This window comes from Aythya marila, assembly GCF_965140915.1.
Source record: "Aythya marila genome assembly, chromosome: 4".
NCBI classification, from domain to species: domain Eukaryota; kingdom Metazoa; phylum Chordata; class Aves; order Anseriformes; family Anatidae; genus Aythya; species Aythya marila.
The window spans coordinates 40,314,164-40,336,576 of record NC_139045.1 but is presented as its reverse complement, the minus strand read 5'-3'; positions in this window follow the sequence as shown (position 1 = coordinate 40,336,576).

Below are 22,413 nucleotides of genomic sequence, written 5' to 3'. Positions count from 1 at the left end.
GCTGCAGGACTGATGTCTATGAGATGCCAGGAGCTGCTTGTGCTGAACACAGCTGGTTTCAGCTAGCTCTCCAGTGGAGCTAGCCCAGAACACAGTTGAGCTCATTAGCAAAGCTGCTGGTGCCTCCATGAGAAGGGATTTAACAAAGAACAGAAAACACTGGACAGGGAGAGAAGGAGAGAACAAACTGAGTGGGAAACAGCAGAGAAAACACCAAGGCTGAAACAGGATGTGCTCCATGGTTGAGCAGGCAACCCACACACGCAGAGGGATGGCAGGCCATGAATGAGCTCTCTGCAGAGGAGCTATTTTACCAAAGGGACAGTGGGACATGGATGAGTTCATACTGGAGTAGGTACACCCTGAAGGGACAGCAGCCTATGGAGGACCCATGTTGGAGCAGAGGGAAGAAGTAGCAGAGAAACCTGGCTTAGTTTAGAACAATATTTTGAGTTTGCCTGAACTCCCACAAAAATCCTAGAAATTAAAAGCTGTCCATCAGTGAAAGAATCGATATGCCTACTTCCAGAAGACAATAAGTTTTCATTAGGTACAAATAATTACTCACTTCCAATTAACTTTGAAATTGTTTCAAAATGAAGCTACAGGACATGACTTCTGTGTTAACTGATAAGGCTGCTGTTGTGACTTGGTGATGCACAACCTATGTGAGAGTAAATACTTGATCCAGGTTCACTTTTAGAGTGAGAAGATACAATAGAGAAGATAGCTTACTTTGTTTGTACCATGCAGCTTTTTCTTTGAGTTCTGATGCAGTCCTTCTACCAGTTGTTTTGTTGTCTGTATTTTATTATTTGGTAGAACCTTGATAAAAAAAAAAGTTAATAAATTGAAGAATTCAATGTTCTGTTCATTGACTAGCTTCAACACTACTCCTTACTGATGTCTTCAAAACTGCTGAAGTTATTCATACAGCATCTGTACAATGACTACTTTTTCAATGTTGAATAGCTTTAATCAAAAGCAAACATGAGGAAATACCATGTCAGTGGACTCTGCTCTTGGGAAAGCCTTCATATGTTGTATCTCTGTGTAATCATGAAGTATGAATGTAAAGTAGAAAGGTGAATTCCAGAATAGAAAGAAGTAAGGAGCCACCCTAATACTTCCTCACCCTGTTAAATCTTATGGTTAAAAATGTGCAGTTTTTACTGTGTTCTTAAGAACAGACAGTTGCTTAGATGCTGAATGTTAATGGTTTTCTAGCTGTAATTTTTTCCTTCTAATTTCTGTAATCAGGGAATTTTACCTATCATACAGAATTTTCAAGGTTAGCTAAAGAAACTTTATTTTCTTTGTAATTTGAGCTGCTTTGTCAGTGTTAACTTACTATGACAAGTTTGCCTGAAAGATCAAATCCGGTCTGATCTTATCTGCAAATATATCATTTTCTTCTTCTCTCCCTCCTCCCTCAAAAAAAAAAAAAAAAAAAGGCTCACCCTTGGTTTATCAATTTCTATGCTCCTTTCTAACTCTCCATTTGAAGAGCATATCCATATGTGTCTGTTTTGTGTCTGTGGAGTGCTGTATTCTTGTATTGTTTTCTGTAGTAACTTAATAATTAGCTTTCTCTGCCTGAGCTAACTGAAAGCTTAAGCATATCAAATGTTGCAGGATTAGAAACTGTCCAAAATAATGCTGCTGGCTGTTCCCTCTTGCTGGTTACTTTTCTGTGTGTGTGGAAAAAGAATCAAAGAGAGACGTAGCTCTTTTTGTCTTCCAAAGAGTTCATAATGATGGGGCTTTTGATATTGGAACTCATTTTCTACTTACGGCTTTCTTGTTTACTGTATTCATGACACTACATGCTGTTCAGAAGCAATTGCTCAGAGATAAGTGCCTGAGAGGATTTTTCAGTCATTGTCTAGTCTTGACAGATGTGTGGTGTTACTTGTTTCTTTTGTAGGGACAACCACTTCCAACCTGCTTTTAGACTTTGTAGGGACTCCATGCACACTTATTTAGTGCATTTTTAAGATAAGACTTGAACACTTCAAAGTGTAAGGGCTCTTTTCCAAAGGAGATCACCTTTGCCACTTGGCTGAAATTCTTCGAAGTGGCTATAGCAGAGTGGTTGAGGTATTCTTCTAGATAGGGAAAATTTAGATTTGACTCTTTTTAGCTTGAGGTAGAAATTGGTTAATAAAAAATTCCATATTTGGAAGGTGCATATTCAGAGAGTCCACTTTTCTCTCCCTGTCTTTTGAGAAACTGGAGGAGAAGACATAGGGGGTTTGATTTATTTTTGAGAGAAAGTGAGAAAGTGAGAGTGAGTAGAAGTACACTTGTTTCAGCACATCATTGAAAATGCTTTTTTTTTTTTTTTTTTTTGTCAGATTACGTTTAACTAGCATCATTCCCTAACTGACTGACCCTTTGCCCTTACATAATGATGTACGGGGCCAGTTGAGAAGATGATGTGAATAGTAAGTTCTGCCTGTGGAAGAAATGCTTGTGAAACCACAATTGTAGTGGTCTGGGATGGGGGGGGGGAAAAAGAGGGGGGAATCTGATGGTTATTCTGCACCACAGAGAGAACCTAAGATATTCAGATAGGGTTGTTGGGTCTAAAGTTCAGGAATAGTAATGCACGTGCTGTTCCTAAGAGCTTAAAGCCCCTGCAGAAGCACTTGGGGCAGAAAGGATCAGGAAATACCTCATGGTGGTTAACCGTTTAGCTGCTAGACAATAAATTTTCTCTTTGATTACCATTTATTTATTTTCTTCAAAATGATCATTTATACTCAAAGTCCTCTCATCCTGAAAGCTAAACCTTCGCTTTCTTCCTGCAAGGTACTAAATGTTGCTTGAAGAATGTAGTAATTACTTTATGCAGTAAAGACTTCTTAAAGGATGTTGATGGCATGACAATGTTGTTAAACACTTATTTGAGCACATAGCTACTTGGAATTTCACAGATGGCCATTCTGACTCTAGGCCAATTCCTTTGAAAGAATTAAATGTAAATTCTTACTGCTGTGGTCATATGACAGTTATATCTGAACTGGACACACAAGAGGAAAAAAGTTTAGTCTTGTGATTCCTGAAAAATCTTCAATGTAGGTTCACCTTTCCAGAAACTTCTGAAATTCTGACTTTCTGCAGGTGGGTCATAATGGTATGAGTCTTCTGTTGGTAAATAAAACTAAGAATTCTCTGAATACAGGATATAGTGTGATGTTATTTGGGCCAAAAGCAGAGGATCCCTCCTAAATACATGTCTAGAAAATTAAGTCAGATACTCTGTATTGGAGTTTTTTGGTTTTTTTTTAAAGCCTATCTAGAGATCAGATTTTTTGGGAACTTGTTAGATTTTAAGGATGTGGCAATTAATTTTCTAATACGATGATAGTTGCTGTTTCTTGAAATCAAGCAAATCCTCCCTGCAGCTTTTCTTCATCAACTAAAACCTGTCTGAATTGACCTCATATCTCACCATAAATAAGAGAAGAGGGTTCAGTGAGTCACAGAATGACTGTGCATTTCTATTTAATTGTCCTATTTTATCAAACTACCATTATAAACAAAACAATAAAAAAAGCCTGTCAGCCTTGCTGTCTCCACAGCTGTCTTCCCCAGTAGTACTGTCTGTCAGGCTCATTTTTCTTCCTCTGAGTTGGTTTGACCCATTCTTGTGCACTTTTGCAAGGCTGATGAAGCTTGTGGGGTCTTGTCTCTTGGGAAATACATTTAGAAGGATAAGCTAATTCTGCTTCTCTCCAGTAAGCGGTTCTGCCTGACTTCTCCAGGGCCAGTATGTCTGGGTAATCTACATTGTTTATCCTGTAAGCAATAAGATTTGCAAATCCACAGCTGAAACTTTCCCCTTTCCTTACTTATCCTACTTTCTAGCACTGTGTCTTGTGAGTGTTGAGTACTTTAGAGCCTAGGAACCACTGAGAAATGCTAAATCAAGAAAGAAGGTTAAAAGACCTGCCATTGTCCTTGTGTTATTTTTTTAACTAATATAAATCTCTGTAGTTCACCATGCAATAGGTAGGTTTGAAGAGAGGGGTTTATTTTCTCAGCTTGGTAACACAAGTTGGTGTGGAAGTGAGATTTAGTATGTACGTAATTACTACAGCAGTATGGCAATTGGAGAATGTTAGAGCTACCTCTCATGCTGTGTGATTAGAGATCAGTACTGAACACACAATGAACGAACAAAGGTCAGATTTTTGAAACTGCTCACACTCAAATGCTGCTCGTTATGGGGAAGCCTACATGAATCACTGGGTAAGGGCTTTTAGTTAGGGTTTACTGTAAGAATAAAAATAAATAAACAACTGAGAAAGGAAATCCTTTCTCCTATTCACTGTTGGAGGAATGCAATTAGACAACCTGGGCCTCTGGCTAAGGAGAAAGTAAAGAGCTTGTATTTCTGTTTCTAAGGAGAGATTGTAATATAAAGACTGATATGTTGGAAGCTGTCTTCTGAAAGTGTGTGCTCAGGAAACATGTTAGTAAGCAACCTTTTCTTGATGATTTTAGGCTTATAGCTGCAAATGACATCTGGCTCAATCATTCCAGATATTAATGGTAGAATACATAGCAATATTGTTATCACTTAGAAAATTCCAAAGATAAAATACTTTGGAATGAAGAGGTTAAATACACAGCTTTGGGGGGGAGGAAATCTTTACTCACTAGGAAAAAAAATCCTTAATTTTATAGCTGTATTAGAGAATGGTGTGTCCATTGAATTCAATATTTTAATAAATTTTGATTGAATAATTGCTATAGTTTCTGTTTTTTGAACTGTTCCTAGGGGTTTATCACTGCTTAGCGATATGCAGCTGCTTAAGACAATGACTGGATTATAAAAACTAGATGTCTTGATGTGTGTTCTAGTTCAAAGTATGTGTTGTCTGTTTGATTAGGTAAGGCAAAGCCTTGTCTGGCAAGCAGAACTGAAAACTAAATTTTGTATGAAAAAGAGGCTCTTTCCAATTGTACATGAAAAAATAATTAGTCATCCCCATACAAAAGGGGATCAAAGGGTTAAATGAGGTTACATCAGTCTGGCAGCCAGCTACTTCTGGGGTTCCACAGGAATCCTTTTTAGGGTCAGTCCTCTCTAATGGTTTCATAAATTGTCTGGATGCAGGACTCATGTATATAGAGTAATTTTGCAGATGATAGTTAAGTAGGAGAAGCAGTTGACTCCCTTGAGGGCAGAGAGTCCTTGCAGAGAGATCTTGACAAATTAGAAGGTTGGGCAATCACCAAGAACATAAAGTTCGACAAGAGCAAGTGCTGGATTCTGCATCTTGGATGGAACAACTGTGGATATATGTACAGACTGGGGGACAAGAAGATGGAGAGCAGCCCTGTGCGAAGTGTTCTGAAGATTTTTGTTGATGGCAACTTGAATGATTCAACAGAATGTCCTGGCATCAAAAAAGCCAACTGTATCCTGGGGCACATCAAGCATGACATTGTTAGCCAGTCAAAGAAGTGGTGGTTCCACTCTGCTGTGTGCTGGTGTGGCCTCGCCTCCAGTTCTGTGTGTAGTTCAAGGCACCAAAATGTGTAAGAGTGAAATTAAAAACTATTCAAGAGCCTCCAAAGGAGGGCTACGAAGATGGCAATTGCTCCACAGGGCAAGACATATGAGGCGCTTTGGTTGTTCAGCCCAGGGCAGAACAGACTGAGGGGAGGCCTCATGCCAGCCTGCAGCTCCCTCATAAGGTGAGTAGAGGGGCAGGGACTGAGCTCTTTGACAGGGATAGGACCTAAAGAACGGTGTAAAGCTGTGATGGGAGGTTCAGGCTGGATGTTAGGAAAAGCTTCTTTTCTGACAGGATTGTTAGGTACTGGAACAGGCTCCTCAGGGAAGTGGTCACAGCACTGAGTCTGACAGAGTTCAAGAAGTGTTTGGACACCACTCCCAGATATAGGGTGTCCTTTGTGGAGCCAGGAGTTGGAGTCAATGATCCTTGTGAGTTCCTTCCAACTCAGGATGTTCTATAATTCTATAAACAAAAATAAATGTCTATTTTTTTCCATAAACTTCTTTTCAATCTCTGTAATGAAAACCTTAGACATCCCTCTGGAAAAAAAACATGTTCTGTTTTTCATGAGGAGTGACATGTTAATTGCCTGCAGACATCTTGTTGGACTAATGAGTAAAATAACCTAATAACTAATTGAAACTCCATTGAAGTAAAGTCATTAGGAAAAGTAGTATCATATCTAAGTAAATTAACTCCATTTTCTATCCTGAATTATCTAGCTGTTGTGCTTTGATCACAGCTGAATTGGATCATTAACTAATTAAAAGTGAAGCCAATTAATAATTGCAAATTCTTGTATAAAGATACTTCTTTCCTCTTTCACCAGACATTTCAAGAGGGATACTTATCTCTTTGAAAATTTTCTTCTGCAAATGTTTAAGAATATAGGAGTGACATAACTAATGTCACTTTTGTCAGGAACAGATCCTTTAGCCTACAGTCAGTAAAGGAATTGTCCAGCTGAACCATCTTATGGAATACATTTTCTTTCAAGTAAGTACCTCACAAGACCATAACTCTTCAAATAAATTTTCTATTTAATAAATAATAATAAAAAATCTAACTGCTTTCTAACCAATCAACGTTGCTCTGCTGGGAAATGTAAGCTTTTGAAATCTTTTTTTTTTTTTTTTTTTAAGTGTTCACAGAATGAGGCTGGGGAGGGTCAGCTCTGAGCTTTGGCTTTTTCTTACAGTTGCAGGTAACACTGTAGAGTTAAGCCAAGAACTAGTTTTTTCTGAGCTTCCCAAATCCATGTCACAGAATCTAACAGCAGGTCAAGTTTTCCAGTTGTGCTTTAGGGATCTTAAAGTCTCTGCCTTTCCACATCCCCTGGTGCAGAACTGGAAGTGCTTATTTTGAAGCTTTGACTTCTACCTTTTAAGCCTTAAGGACTGAGAAGGAACTAAGGACCTATATCTCCTGTGAAGGCAAAAGAAAAGCTCATAGGTGAATGAGAGGTGAAAATATGTATTTCTATTTGTAAGTTTTCATGTGAAAGGGATGTTAGGCATTGAAATAGGCTGCCCAGGGAAGTGATTGAGTCACCATCCCTGAAGGTCTTTGAAATACGTTGAGATTTAGAGCTTAGTGATATGGTTTAGCGGAAGACTTGTTAGTGTTACGTCAGAGGTTGGACTAGATGATCTTGGAGATCTCTTCCAACCCAGATGACTCTGTAATAACATACTTCATTGATTTATATTTGTTTTCTACAAGAGGAAGGGATGACACAGAAAATCAGTTTTCATCAAGAAAGCTTCCTCCTGGTCAATTCTCATGTACGTTGGTATCACTGTCTGTAGCTGGAGGTTGTCTTGATGCTGTGAGTGATTAAAGGTGGAAGATATCTCCATTAGGAGACTTTTCAATCTGCTTCTCATGCCTACGTTAAGTAGCTGAATAAAAAAATAAACACAGTCTACAAAACCACAACCACCATGTTAGGATGTTAAATGGAAAAGTTAAACAGAAAAATGGGATTTTGTAGTTTTCCTGGTATAAGAACTCACCTTTGCATAAGCTTTAGTAACAGGATCTGCCAAATCAGCATGTTAAACTGGGTTACCTTCTGTTACCTGATACTCTTACCTTTTTGTTTTTCAGATTATCGGGGGAAAAGCATCCACTATTTTTTTTATTTAATGCTTTCAGATTGATGAAGGCTTTTAGGTATCTAAGTAATCTCTAAGTGGGTAAATCCAAGATGAAAATAAGTGATTTCAGAATTCAGCTTGTCTTCTAAACATTTTGAATCTTCATGGAATGCAGAACTTCTCCGGGAGTTTTAGGTAGTATTACTGTATTTGGAGTTAGCTGCTGAAGACTGAAATACCCAAAAGTCTGCATGTTGAGGTGGGAGCTAGGCTCCACAAAATAAAATTCTGTGAGGAAACATAGGTCATAACCTGAACTTCTGGGCTACAGGGGCCTATATCTTACTGCTGAAGACATGCAGTTCAGATTCCTGTAACAAAACTGCATGTCTAATACAACTGTCTCTCAGGACACACAATCCTTGTAGTGCTTGGGATGGTGTATGGCATTAAGAACTTTGATGGTATCTAACCCACCTTTCTCTTTTTCCATAGGAAAAAGCTAATCATTAGGCTTAGAGTATTGGAGTCATTCAGCTGGGTACTAAAGCAGCTGTATCTTGGGTTAAATATTTCATCAGAGAATACAACTGTGCATTTGAGTTTACAGAAATTTCTATTTCAATAAACACTTCTGTACTTAAAGCTTTCACTGAAGTAGACTGTAAGACCATTTTGAGATACAACACTGCCAACTGTTTCTTTTGTCAAAAGATAAACTATGAAGTTCAGATCTTACAAATGAAGAGTTTTATCTCAGCTAAAATGGAATAAAAGGAGATATACATCTAGACCATAGGGCTTTCTTCATTTTCTTTCGTCTGTTTTAAGACTTTTTTTTTTGTTGTTGAAGGCTCTGTTCTTTTAGAACCAACAAATCATGTTTTCAATCAGCTAGTCTGTTCAGCTGTACTGTTGTATAGGAAAGGAAACACTGAGGGAAAAGAATCCCCAAAAGGGATCTTCTTACAGCACAATGTCTCAGTCTTTTATCTTTATGAGATAAATATCTTTAGGGTGTGCATAAACCTCAAGCTACTTTTGCTAAGATGCAAGCATGTCTTAGATGATCTGCAAGATTGTAGAAGCTTTAAGCAAATGCTTCTTTTGCTTAAAAGTTTTATGAATTTGCAACACTACACCTTCACCTTGCATGTTTTCTGTGTTAAACAAAAGAATAATTACTCTTCTGGCTCTGCCTCTGTGAAAAACGCCATCTAGCTGCTCTTGCTCCAACACTCAAAGAAGTGCCTTCCCTATTTACAGTGAGCTGGTATCATATATGGTGGTAGATTACTTTCCACATTTAGGAGTAGTTAGATTTGGAAAAACACGTTCTTACCCTGTAGCATTAAAGCTAATAACAAAATAGTGAGCAATATGCGTGCTGTTGAAGGATAAGACGTGAATCCTCATGTAAATGACAGCATCCATTAAGGGTTAATCCATGCAGTGTGAGACATACATATCACTTAGCTACAATCTAGTCTCAAAGAGTAAAAAATGGTGTTGAAGTGGTATGTAAGATTTGTGCTGGCCCTCTGCCTGGAGGTAAATTTCCATTTAATTGTCAAATTTGCTTAATTGGTAGGTCAACAAACATGGGTCTGATTTCATTATATTTGCTGTCAAAATGCCAGAAGGAGATAATTTGACAGTGAAATATGAGGAAAATTAAAGGAAGCCCTCAAAATAAACTCTTGTCCTGTGAAACTCCTTTTTCATGAAGAATTTTCTCTGTATGTTTTTTTCTTTTGATTTTTTTTTTTCTCTGAACAGTTTCATACTGCAAGAGCTGTTACTTTTTTTAAAAAATGAATATATATATATATATATATGACATTATCACCTCTGTGAAAAATGTTGGTTTTAAATAGAGCTGTTACAAAGTAGGTAGGCAGTTAGGTATTAACGTATATGAGAAGTAACCCACATTTAGCAGAAAAAATTCATAATGAGAAAACACTTCTGTACACATGGTAAAACTTCTTTAATATAAAATGCTTTACAAGAACAAACTACAACTTAAGCTGGCACATATTTCTTCCATAACTCCAAAATAATTTCCCAAGGCAGCAATTTATGTTGCTTGTTTAAAATGCAGCATGAATGATTATGAGGTGACAAAGACTAACGAGACTTCATTGTTACTCAATTGGGACTTATAAGATTGTGCATTATGTGAAAGACTACTTAAAGAAAATACTATTCAAGAAAATGGAAAAAAATCAACACAGTAAAGCTCATTAATTTTAAATCTGAATTAGCTATTAATTTGCATGGTTCTGCTTTCCAAGTTGTAAGAAAAAATGCTGTTATCTTGTTAATAAAACTGTTGGAATGATAAAATGGAAAGTTGAATTTATTTTGGCAAGAAATAATTATTTTTACTTTCAGTTACTGCTGAGAATAGCACAGTTTCCACAGTGGAAAAGCTTATTGCAATTGTATAAAATTATTTTTTTCCCTCATTTATTTCTTTAAAATATTTCATGATTCTGAAAGCCCAGAATGTTTTTCCATCCACAATACTTTACATGGTGATTTTTGCTGTTTTTTCTCAATTTCTGAATTACAATTTTACTAATGCTACATAACACAACGCTAGCATTTTAAAAGACTTTTTTTTTTTTTTTTAAGGATGTTTCCCATGACAAAATCATTTATTTTTTTTTATATTTAAAAATCATTTATTATGATTTTATCTTAATTCTTTCTAACAATTTGGCAACCTGACATTGCAACCTATTTTCTTAAACAGATTTTTTTTTTTCCCTCAACAGTAATAAATCAAAATTTTATGGATTGTTAGCTCTTAAGTGTAAAGATGTTGATTAAAAAAAAAAAAAAGAACAATGTGTCTCAAGATGATTGCTGCTAATTTCTTCTTTGCCTAATGTTCTAAAGTATAGGTACCTTTTCCTCATTGTTATCTAATTCTGTAAAGTTAATTTAAAAATGGAATAAGGTAAGTTGAAATTCTTCTGCCACATGATCCATCAGGAAGCAACTCAAAAAAAAAAAAAAAACCCCACATATTTTTCCCTCTAATAACTTTACTGGTTATTTTGGTACAAAATGCTACTTACTATAGGACGCAAAAGACCATTGTCCTTTAATAGCTTAGAAAATGGTAGTTTGAAAGAAACTTTATTTGAAGTACAAATAATTTAACATTGTCCAGAGAAACTGAGGGGGAGGAGAATGGAGTGTTAGAGGGGAGGAGGTGGAGAATGGAGATTAAGAACTGTTACACAGAAAATATAGGCAAAAGGGAGCATACCTAGTGTTTGTCTGGCTCACCCTTGTGAACAACTTTCCTAAGGCTGATGATTATGAGTATGATGGGTGTTGTGTTTGTTTCTTCATCCCAGCATGTGCCCTTCTCCCTGGCTTCCAGGTGAGGTCTGCAAGCTGCACCGGCACCTTGCAGGTGGTATGGGGCTGTGTTGATTCCCCAGGGTTGGCCTGGAGGGTTTGAGGCCTTCCCTGCCCTCTGCTCTGCTGGAGCCAGTGCCCACAGTGGTCACTTGCCCACTTTAGCAGTTATTGCAGCTAAAGCCAGAGTAAGACCATGCCAACCCATGGCATGGGTCTGTGCAATGTCTACTAGCAATGACAAAAAATGTACTTACTGGGCTACAGCTGACTGAAGTCCTACTGCTTGGACTATTTCTATGAGATGTGAGAGCTATGTTCAACCTCTAGCTTTAAATCTGTCTCCATACAAAGTGTTTTGTGTTCTGTTTTCTGAGTGTGTGCTATTGTTTCTATTCCTCTGTGAGATGAGGTATGGTCTGTTTTTAAGTGTTAATGTTGTTATAAGAATGGCAAATGTATGTTCTGATGTTAGTGGCTTGTCATATGAATTATACCAATAACAAGGTATTAAAAAAAAAATCATAAAAATCACAACTCCCAAAATGATGTTGGTGTTGACTGAGAGAAAATTGGATTTGGGGGAAGAGAAGCTTATATTTAATGAAACACTTTCTCTAAATATCATTTTGAACAAAACCACTAGGGAAGAGGAAAAAGAGAACTTCAACACTACAGAATGTTATTTCATATATATGCTCTTTTTTTTTTTTTTTTTTTTTTTTTTTTTTTTTACATTAAGGCCAAAATGCTTTGTTCTGAAAATTTGTCCTAATGACTATTCATTTTAATTCATTTTTCCTCTATGTGTTACAAAATAACTCATCTTATTATTATTATTCCTTGTAGAGGATACTTTGAATCCTGAAAACTCTTCAGTTTTCGAAGTCCATTTTTCTGTACCCCAGTACTTTATGTATTTCATTATTATGCAGTACTAATAGTCTTTAACTAGAAAATATGTAGTGTAAACTTCTCAGAGAACAATCCTAGAATATGATTTGTTTAAAAATATATATATAAATACAACTCTATGAAAAACAATTTTCAAAGCTTTTGGTATGTCTGAACAGCTCTTGAAGTGTACTTGGAATCTTCTATTCTGGCAATTTGCAATCACTTTCAGTATACTACACTTGTCTTACAAGGCAATTTTAAACTTCAAGAGCACTAAGCATGAAGAAAAAATATTGTGTGTTCTGCATTTAGAAATAGATTGTACTGGTTAGATCTGAATATTGTCTGGAAACAGAGTTCTTTAACTCCAACATACAGTCGTTGCTAACAGTGATCAGGTGTACTGTGTTCTAGTTAGCTCAATTTTAGAATTGTTCTGTATTCTGTTACTACAAAAAGCAATACATAAAACCTAGTGACAGGACACAAAATCTGAGGATGTAGACAAACACATAAGTAAACCATCTCTCACACTTTATCAGTGATACTTATTGTAGGATTTTTTTACCCTTTCCTGCAATTAAGATTAATATATATATATATATATTTGTTTCTGTAACCACTTAAAAAAAATACTTATAATTGTTGCATTATAAGTAAAATGTATTTGTGTGAATATACATGTAGTTTCCACTATACAGGAATTAAACTTTCTGAAGAGCCTGCTATGCTCTGTATTGTATTTATTTATCATTCCTTCAATCCTTTAATAAAATTTTTTGTTTGTTTGTTTTTGTTTTGTTTTTGTTTGTTTGTTTGTTTTTTTGGTAGAGGATATTTGAAAAAGATGTAGAAGTTGGTTTGCTGCCATTGGATGTCTGGTTTTATTATTTATTTATTTTAAGTCTACGATGCTCAAAATTATCTTTTTGGTCATTTTTACGACCTGTTTCTGACATCTTGAATGAACAGTGGTTAAAGACAGGGAAACGTCTTTGAAAGAGATAATCTTAGAGCTCAGCCTCTGCAGGTAGGTGTGGAGCATGACAGCCTGCTCAATGCCTGCTCACCTTTCCTGGGATAATAAATCTTGCACTTTCCTGACTGGACTTTAGGCTTACAGTCTATCCGTTCATTTCACCCTCCTCCTGTCTTGGAAGCTGAATCGTAGCAATCTTTCCAAGTCAAGGAAAAGTGGTGCTGAGATTACCTTCTTCAGCATCTACAAAATTCAGCAGAAAGTGGAGATTTACTTTCTGTCTGAAGCAGCAGAGAATCACATCTCTTGTTTTCCAGTCAAGTATGTTAACTGGCAGTTATGGATGGGCTTCAGTAGCTGAAATGTGTCTTCTGTTCAATCTGTCAATGCACAGCAAATAATTAATTTACAATATGAAAAAGAGCAGATGAGATGGTATGACTTGGTAGACTAGCAATTACCTGCAAGCTGGGGGTCCTGAGTTTCAGCTGGTGCTTCAAGAAGTAAGTATTCTATTCAGTTATTGTTTAATGCAAAAGACACCACTTGGATAAAAGCCTTTTAAAAAGGTGAGTCTTCGTGACTTCAGATTCCCTCAAAATTGTTTGGTTTTGACTTGTTTGTAACTGTTAACCTGTCAGTGAATGTGGTTTGGCTTTAAAAATAAACCACAGGACACAGAACTAAGTGTTTCTTCATCACCTAGGGAAACTAATAATCTGCAGAGAATGGAAAAAATTTAGAGGTACTTCATGCTGTACAAAGTAGGTGAGGTTGGTATACTAATAGGAGAAGGGAGGGTAACAGATCAGGAAATCCACCTTTCACAATTGGTGCCAATGCCTACAGAAAGCAGTGCCCATATCTCTTAGCTCCTTCAGCATGCTGGAACAGTGGGATGTCACTGACTTGCTAATCAGTACTGTGGACACTGAGGTCCCAGTCATGCGCCTGTAACAACTTGTCTCATTCTGTAGTCATTTCCAGTCTCTCTTAATCAACTGTGACTGTGGAATAAGGTTAGACATGACTTTCCTGGCATGCGAAGATTGTGGAAACTTTGATGCATTCATCCATCTGCTATCCTCATCTAATTCTTATGTGGGATGCTCATGATGGCTTAAGTGAACACTTGATCTCTTTATTGAGTGGGAAGTGAATTTTGCTGAAAGAAGGGTATTTATCTAATGTCACTTTTGTTTTTATGACTTTAGCAGGCTCATATAAGACATCTGTCCTTTCAGAGAGCTTGTCTAAAAATGGTACAGTTTTGCTGTTAGTCACTTTTTCATCTGTTTCACAGACTTCTGAAGTACTTTCCACTCAGCAAAGGGGGAAAGGTTTCATGCTTGCTCATGTGGTAACTTTTTAAAGGCTGCTTTTTGAAGAAACCATGGCAGAATGAAAATTCTTAAGGTCAAGAAGAAAAAAAAAGTAAGAGTACTTGTTAAAATAATTGTGGAAGTAAAAGCAGCAAGAAACTACAGTTCAAATATCAGAGCAAGGAACTAAAAAACATGGTTCACCAAGAAATTGCCATAGGAGGTAAGGTTTGTTAGGTGGCTACTGAAGGCCAGAAGTTGTCACATTTCTTTACCAGAGCACTTGCAGTATTTACACTGAGTAAAGCTATTAAAAAAAAAAAAAAAAAAAAAGACTATGAAATAGTTAGCTGAACAGATCCTAGTAGCATCTACTACCAGGGAGATGAAAATGATTCTGAAGATGTCCAAATAGGTCTTAAATATTTGCTGTGAACTCTGTGCACACACTAAAAAGGATGGTATTTAAATTTGCACAGTTCCAAATTAGATAGGAAAGTAAATGTTTAATAGTCTCTATTTTTTTGTGACAAAGGCAGATCTTTAAAAAAATATGAATGGATGTATGTAGGTATTGTCCTCATAGTTCTGCTTCAACCATTGACTGCATAGATGTGCAGTGTTTAACATCTTTTGTTAAGTTCTATATGTGTATATTTTTAATAAAACCTTTTTCATTAGGAAAATTTCATCACTGGCTGTGGAATCTGTACCACTGCTTAGTAAACATATTTGCTAATAAAATTACACATTATGCTCTAACCAAAATTTGTTATTCTCTGTTGGAAAAGGCTCAAATATTTCAGGCCTTTCAGGCTCAAATATTGAGGCTGAACAGATTAACACGATTTCATGTCTGCCTCCCTCCCTAGCCCCCTGTCAAGATGAACTGTTATTTATTAATAATGTATATTTGTGTAAGTACATAATTTTTTTAAAAAACTTGTCATTTCAGGTTTTAAAAATCGTGCTTAAGCCATTGAATTAAATTAACATAATAACCAATACATTTCTAAGCAAAACCAATATAATCATAAACACTTTGTGTTTTGGGGGAAAAAAAAAGTGATTGTAATGATGGCATAATGATTTTTCATGTACTTTTATGCTGACAAAAAGCAGCTAGTAAGAGTAGTTTTGTTTTTACTTAAGTAACCTCTAGATAATGTATTTTACAATTGCATAAAGTTCATTCCTATTAAGGCTAAATAAAATTATCATCAATGTCATAATTTCAAATGCTTTAGACACATCATTATGTTTAGTTACTACAGGAAAAAAAAAGGTTTTATTTCTGATAGATATTAACCATTAGTTCTATGAAACTGCCATCACAGTTGTTTGGCATATTAGTAACACTTTATTTTAATCATTTTAATAGCACTGATTGTAATAAACTAATTTGGGATTCATGTAGAACTAACATTTATTTCCATAAAGTGTTTCACAGTAATTGAACATTAGCTCAGTTATGAATGCTGGATTGCTGCCAGAGTGTTTCTTTCTTTTTTTCTTCTGTTTTCTTGCTGTTGATTTTTGTAAACCCATCTTCCTGCTTCATTACCAATGAGATCATTAAATTGAAAGCTGGATTCTTAGCTAGCATAAATTGGACCTCAATGGAACTATTCTGATTAATGCTGAAAATCTGGGTCTGTTGTTGTTCTTGCATTTTAGTAAACCATGGACTTTTAATTTTGGATTCTTTTCTGACTAAGTCAATTTTTTATATTTTTGTAGACATGCCAATGGTGCATCTTCCCGCATATGAGTCAGAAAAAGAAAATGTTTACTTTCAAGTGGATCTGTTCTAGGTTATGGTTGATCTTACTGGAAATATCCAGAGGATCTGAAGTTATTTGTAAGACTCACACTCAAATTTCTATTCATGTATGGTATTATTTCAGTAATAGCATTACCGTACTATGGTAATTTATTTAATGGTTGTTGAAACCTTCTTTGTCCTTCTGTTTAGAAGAAAAGTATCAGGACATTCTAACTCTGACTAAATTTTCTTATTACTATTGAATCAAATTTTAAACTGTGGGGAAGAACTGTTTGTATGGTTTCTGATACACCTTATCAACAAAGTAGATGTTTATGACTCTGGATAAACCCTTGCAAATAGCTTTCAGGGGATCTGAAACATTTTCAGTAATCTATTATGCAATTGTGATTAATGCAGGCTTCTGAGAACACCTGAATTGAAAAATGGGTGACATTTTTCAATTTCATACTAGTCTTCACATGTAAGTAATCTACTTGGATCTGTTATATGCAATGAACATACTGTTGGTTGTTACATAGAGGTCATTAAAAAGGCATGTTTTTGCTCTGTCAAAGTAGTTATACATAGAGACATTGTAAAAATAAAATACTCTTCTTTTTTGAGATAGAAAATTAAACACGGATCTTGTGAACAGATGAATAATAATCTCTGTAACAATTGTTTATATTCTACATTTCTGAAAACAACAAAAAATGGGAGGGTAGGAGGGGGTGAAAACATCAGTTATCTACATGTAATAAAACCACATGCATTTTGAGATTTACTATGAAAATACCATAGCAACTAAATTAAAAATGGGGAAACAGTGCTACAGGTTCTGAAATAAGCAAAGTGACTGTGAATGCCATCAGGCAAACAAAAGACTTCACTTTTGTATCCACCAAGGTCAGAATGAGCTGACCTGAACAGAAAACGAGTTGCATCCTACTTAGGATTCTCGTGCAAAACTATTTTAATAGTACCAATGCAGTAAAAAACATTATGTATGACACAATACCAGATTTCTGGTAAGCTGTTGTGGTAAGTTCCAAAGCTTTTCATTTGTTCAGAGATAAATTATTTAGCAAACATTGTCACTAGAACTAATGAGATTTATTGAATTGCAGGTTCACGCTAGCTGCCTGAATATAACCCACTTCAATGGTTCATCTGCCACCATCTACAAAAATGTTAGAAGCTTTTAAATATTCTTGAAGTTCATCTAGAATATTTCACAACATACTTGAACTGACAAGTTGTGATAGACTTTACAGATGAACCAGGGGCAGCCTTGGTTTGCAACTTGAAGTTCTGGAGTCTCCCAGTTACTGAAGAAGAGAAAAATTAATTTGCTCTTGGGTGTCAGCTACCTACCTCTCATAAAAATGAGTTTCATCTGCAATGTTTATTTCAAAAATAGCAACACTAAGCAGTCTATACTGCTGATTTTTTTTCCTCTTAAACTGAAAAGCAGAGATTGAAACAGTTGGATGAATCAAAACTTGGATTAAAAAAGCTGCAAATTTATTTTGTAGCTTCATTTTTTTTATTAGATGGCTTTACCCTGTACTTCAGAAAATGGAGCAAAAGAAAATAAATTTCTATTAAAGTAAAAATTATAATTCTCAATGTTTGCAAGTGTGTTTTGAGTCCTAAGGAGATTTCTTTTTTTTTTTTTTTTTTTTTTACCACTAAAAATAACTGCTATAGTCAAATAAGAGATATGCCAATGAAAGTAAAGCAATTATGAATAGTTTGAATAAGTCAATAAGCTTGAAAGTGTACTATTTTCAAAATTTATGTAATAGTCATTACCAAAATCACAAAATGGCCAGCATGAAAGGCAATTTACTAGTACCAATGACATTTTTGACCAAATTGAAAAAATCACACACACACACATTATATATGTAAGGTTTATGGCCTTAGGTTAAACTTCCAAAACAGCAAATCAACACCAAAAATTACATGAGTTAATAGTAGTGTATCTATCTCTTTGTTACAGTCATGATGTTTACAATCTGGAAGCCTCTTTTTTTTTTTTTTTTTTTTTTTTTTTTAATGTTTTACTGGTGTTATATTAGTGTGCCTGCATGTTTGTTAGTACTTCGGTTTGGAGAAAGTGTTTTGAAGTGTTGTCCGCTGCCTGTCCCAGTTTAGTTTTCATTATTTTGTCCGAAAAGCAGGTTTTGTTTGACACCGAGTGTGTGAAATTATTTATTTTATAGGATGTCAGAGCTCACCAAATGCTCTCCTATTTGTAATGGAAATATGAGGGTGCAAACCATTTGCTCCTTCAGACTGCCTTGAGCCAAGTGTGTGCTTGGATTGCGTGGTGCACAGCACATGTGTTTGTGTAATCTAAAGTGAAACTCTGAAACTTTCAAAGTGAGGATGGCAATGTAGTGTGCTCAGCACCATCTGCTTTGATCTACTTTGATCTACTGATCTCCTGTTCTGCTGAATTGCAAATGTCAGCACAGCCTTTGTTAATAAAAAGGTTGAAAGTAGAATGATAAAAGTGATTAGTGCTACTGGAGTGAAAGGCTTGTGGGGTCTTTTATTAAGACTGAATAATATAACCCCACTGAGTAATAATGGAGGGGAGAGCCCACACACAACTGAGGCAAATGCTGCAAAGGAAAGGAAAAATCATGGCAGGTAAAAAGAACAGGCAACTGAGGAAAGAAAAGGCCATTTAATATTAGAATCAATGGTAACAATCTGGCCATGTGTTTTACTAATATGCATAATAAATTCCTAGAATTAATCTGGTCTAGATCATAAAAAATATAAAGCAAATTGGTGCTTTTGAATGGCAAGATCTGGGTTGTTGTATTTCTGTATAGTCTGACAGTCACAGCTAGGGTTAAAAATGTCTGATACTGACTGAATTGATGTATTGGTGAGACCTCACATATCTTCACATTAGTTAAACTTTTTAAATCTGATCACAGTTCTTAGCCTTTTAATATTATAGGAAAAATTAAAATGTTCTAGAGGTTTAAGATCGTAAAGCTCCTTTGCCATAAAGATGACAACATAAAAAGCAATTAGAAAACTGTCAAATGAATGTCTTCTAAAGCTTTGATGCACTTAAAAGAACTAATTACAAAGAAAACTCCAGTGCTGAGTGTAATGATTAGCAATATGCAAATCACTGAGAAATACAGGCAGGCAAAGGTCTACAGAGACCAGAAGTTTGCCAAATGACTTGTAAATGTAGTTTATGATGGTTTAATAAGGTATGTGACTGTTTTCCTGGAGCTAATCTGGAGAGTGGTCATTATGAAAAGGGCAAGGGGAAACACTAATGTTCACTACATCAGGATGAAGGCTACCCTTTTTTGCTTCAGCTATTCCATGCTCCACAGTGTAAAAGAGCCTCTTAGCGGTAAGATATCATTTCTACCTGGGGTTTATAAGAGTATTACATATAACTTTGAATTTATGATCTGCCTATGTCTGCAGAAAATAATTAAAAGTTGCAAAGAAATTCTCTACATCAAAAAATGCAATGATCTTTAAATCCTGCTGCTGCAAGTGGGCACAATTAAATGTATCTGCACAGTGTTATGTTATACTAAAACATTTAAAGAAAAGGCAAAATCCAAATGTTCCACTTGCTGTAAAAACACAAATACAGAATAGGATGTGTTTTTATGGTTCATGTTGAATCTTGGTATTTGTCTCAGCTTGGGATAAGGTTTAGTACGAACTTACTTAAAACACGGTGTTTTGGTGTTTTGCTGAGAGGCGTTAGCTTGAGTTACCTGCTTTGGAGCCAATGATGATTCTCAGTAAACTACTGCACACTAACCTTATAAAAGCAAATCAAAGTTGTTGGTGAGGTATTTTTTTTCCCCACTTTATGCTGGTTTGCTTTCAAAATGGCCTGTCTGCCTTCAAGCTCAGAAAGCTCAACAACCATGTAGTTCTACGAAACTCAGAGAACTTCAGTATTTAGACATACATCTGAAGCAGCAATACAAACACTGGAAAAATACTTGGTACTTTCACTCTGAGTAAAGCATGTATGATGCATTGCTGTTTTGAAGTACCTATTATGTAAAAAATAAGAATACTTGTTCTTGATGTAAGCCTTGTTTTTGATTTATTTATTTATTTATTTTTACAGAAAGTGCTAAACTACATTGTTGATTGAAAAAGGGATAACTTACTCCCCTTTCTTCTTTCCTGAGATAAATAAGTTAGTAACAGTGTCAAAGGAATAAAGGCCAAGTACATAAATAGCTGGCATGTTCTTTTTATGTGATAAATGTGTAGTCATTTTCTGGTATGGGCTTTTTTAAATACTTGAGTTAGAAGAGAGGCATATTTCTGTTGCATAATGAAAACTTTAGCCAGATAAATGTATACACGATTTTAGTACAGCAGTTTTTAGGCATACTAGTTCCAGTCTTTCAGAGTTCAGAGTCTTTCCAAAACCATGTAATGAGCTGGTAATTCTTCTACGAAGTTGGTGTATTGTCACCTGCTTCCCAGACTGTGGAATTGGACTTGATTTTTAGGAATATGTTGAAAAGAGATGAACAGAGTCTTATACAGAAAAATATTCCTATACAGTTTCTCTTCAGCAAGAAGAGAAACAAGATGGAGGACTAGTCTCTTAAAAGTTACTCCTAATTTTTTACTATTTAAATTGGGGGAGTATTGTCCTTTTTTTTTATTATATATTTAACTCTCTACATCAGTGAAGTAATAGCATTAAAGTTCATAAATTCTCATCAGTCATTAAAGCAAAAGATGAAAAATATGGGTCACTTGTTATCTTAATTAACACATACCTGATGTTTTCAAAATGAAGTGTCAAGAAGTAAAGGGCAAGTTTGTGTTCAATTAATGTATTCACAATATTTCTCCCATAACACCTCCTAATCCCCTTTAGAAATTGTGTTCATCTGGGGAAGAAACAATTTTCCCTGATAAATATGCAATGTGCTTTTTTGCATATGGGATTGAGTTAGGGTCCTATTCTGTATCCCTTGTAAAGTCTAAACATTCTTAATTTAGTGTAAAACAGATCTTTCTACATTTGAGAAAGGGAGGCATGTTTTACTTTCTGAATACTATTTAACCTGGTCAAATACATTCTGCAAGATGAATTGTATTATTTTTCAGAATCAAAAACAGCACTGGTAACTAAAATGTATCTAGAGATACATGTAATATAATTCTAAAAAACATTTTATACAATTAATATAACAAGATCCGTAATTTCATGTTCAAATCATAGTTCACAATGGCTACCATGCAAGGCTATTCTTTGCAAAATAAAAGCACATTACTGATATAATGATTCCTTAGATTAAAAAAAATATTGTTGTGTGTAAATTATTAATCTCTGCTTTGGCAACTGTCATAAGAACTGTAGCACATTGCAGCTGGCTGCTTGGAAAGTAAGTCACCATGGGTAAACCCTTATTGCATGTGGTGGTCTTCTCTACGGGTATATGAGATACCTGAATGGAAATCATGTTATCTTTGCTTTCTTCTTGCCTTGATTAGATCAAGATTCCTATTCATATACTTGCAACACTTGTTTTGTATTGTCTTGTATTTTTCATCTCTCTTCTTTTTCTTACCTATATTGACTGATGTTCCTTCAGACCTGTAATTGTGTTTTTGGCATCAGGTGTTAGGCATTTAGACTCCAGATCTGAATTATGAGCTAAAAGTATACTTTATTTTATAGTATGTTATGCTCTTCTCACCCTCACCTTGTTGTTGGAGTCACTAATGAATTGAATAATTGTACCTAATCCAAACTGATCAATTTGCATTTGACATAAATGGGAAGATAGCCAATTGCACTTCCAAAGAATGTCCCTACCCTTAACTGTTTGAAGAAGCCTGCATTGCATGCTTTCTATCCTTCTCACTCCACACTCCTTTTTTCAGCTAATTTTCAGCTAATGTCTTTAACAGACCTTAAAAGACTTGTGTTCCTGTACCTCCATAATCCCTGTTAAAAAGGCACAGAATCATTAGGGTTGGAAAAGCCCTTCAAGGTCATCTGGTCCAATCATCACCCTACTACCACTGTCACCCTCTAAACCATGTCCCTAAGCACCAAGTCCAACCTTTCCTTGAACACCCCCAGGGATGGTGACTCCACCACTTCCCTGGGCAACCTGTTCCAATGCCTGACTGCTCATTCTGAGTAGAAAAGGCTCCTAATTTCTAACCTAAACCTCCCCTGGTGAAATATAAACAACAAATGCTTAAGCATTGTTAAACATACAGATTTAAAACACACAAACAAAACAATGATTTTTCTAAAGCCTAGAAGAAGCCTATATTTTCGAGGGAAATATACTCACAATAATAAAGTTTACTTATGTCAGTACCAAGCCATAAAATATATGGTATTTCCAGAATAAAATGTCATAAAGCACTATATTTACATGACTAA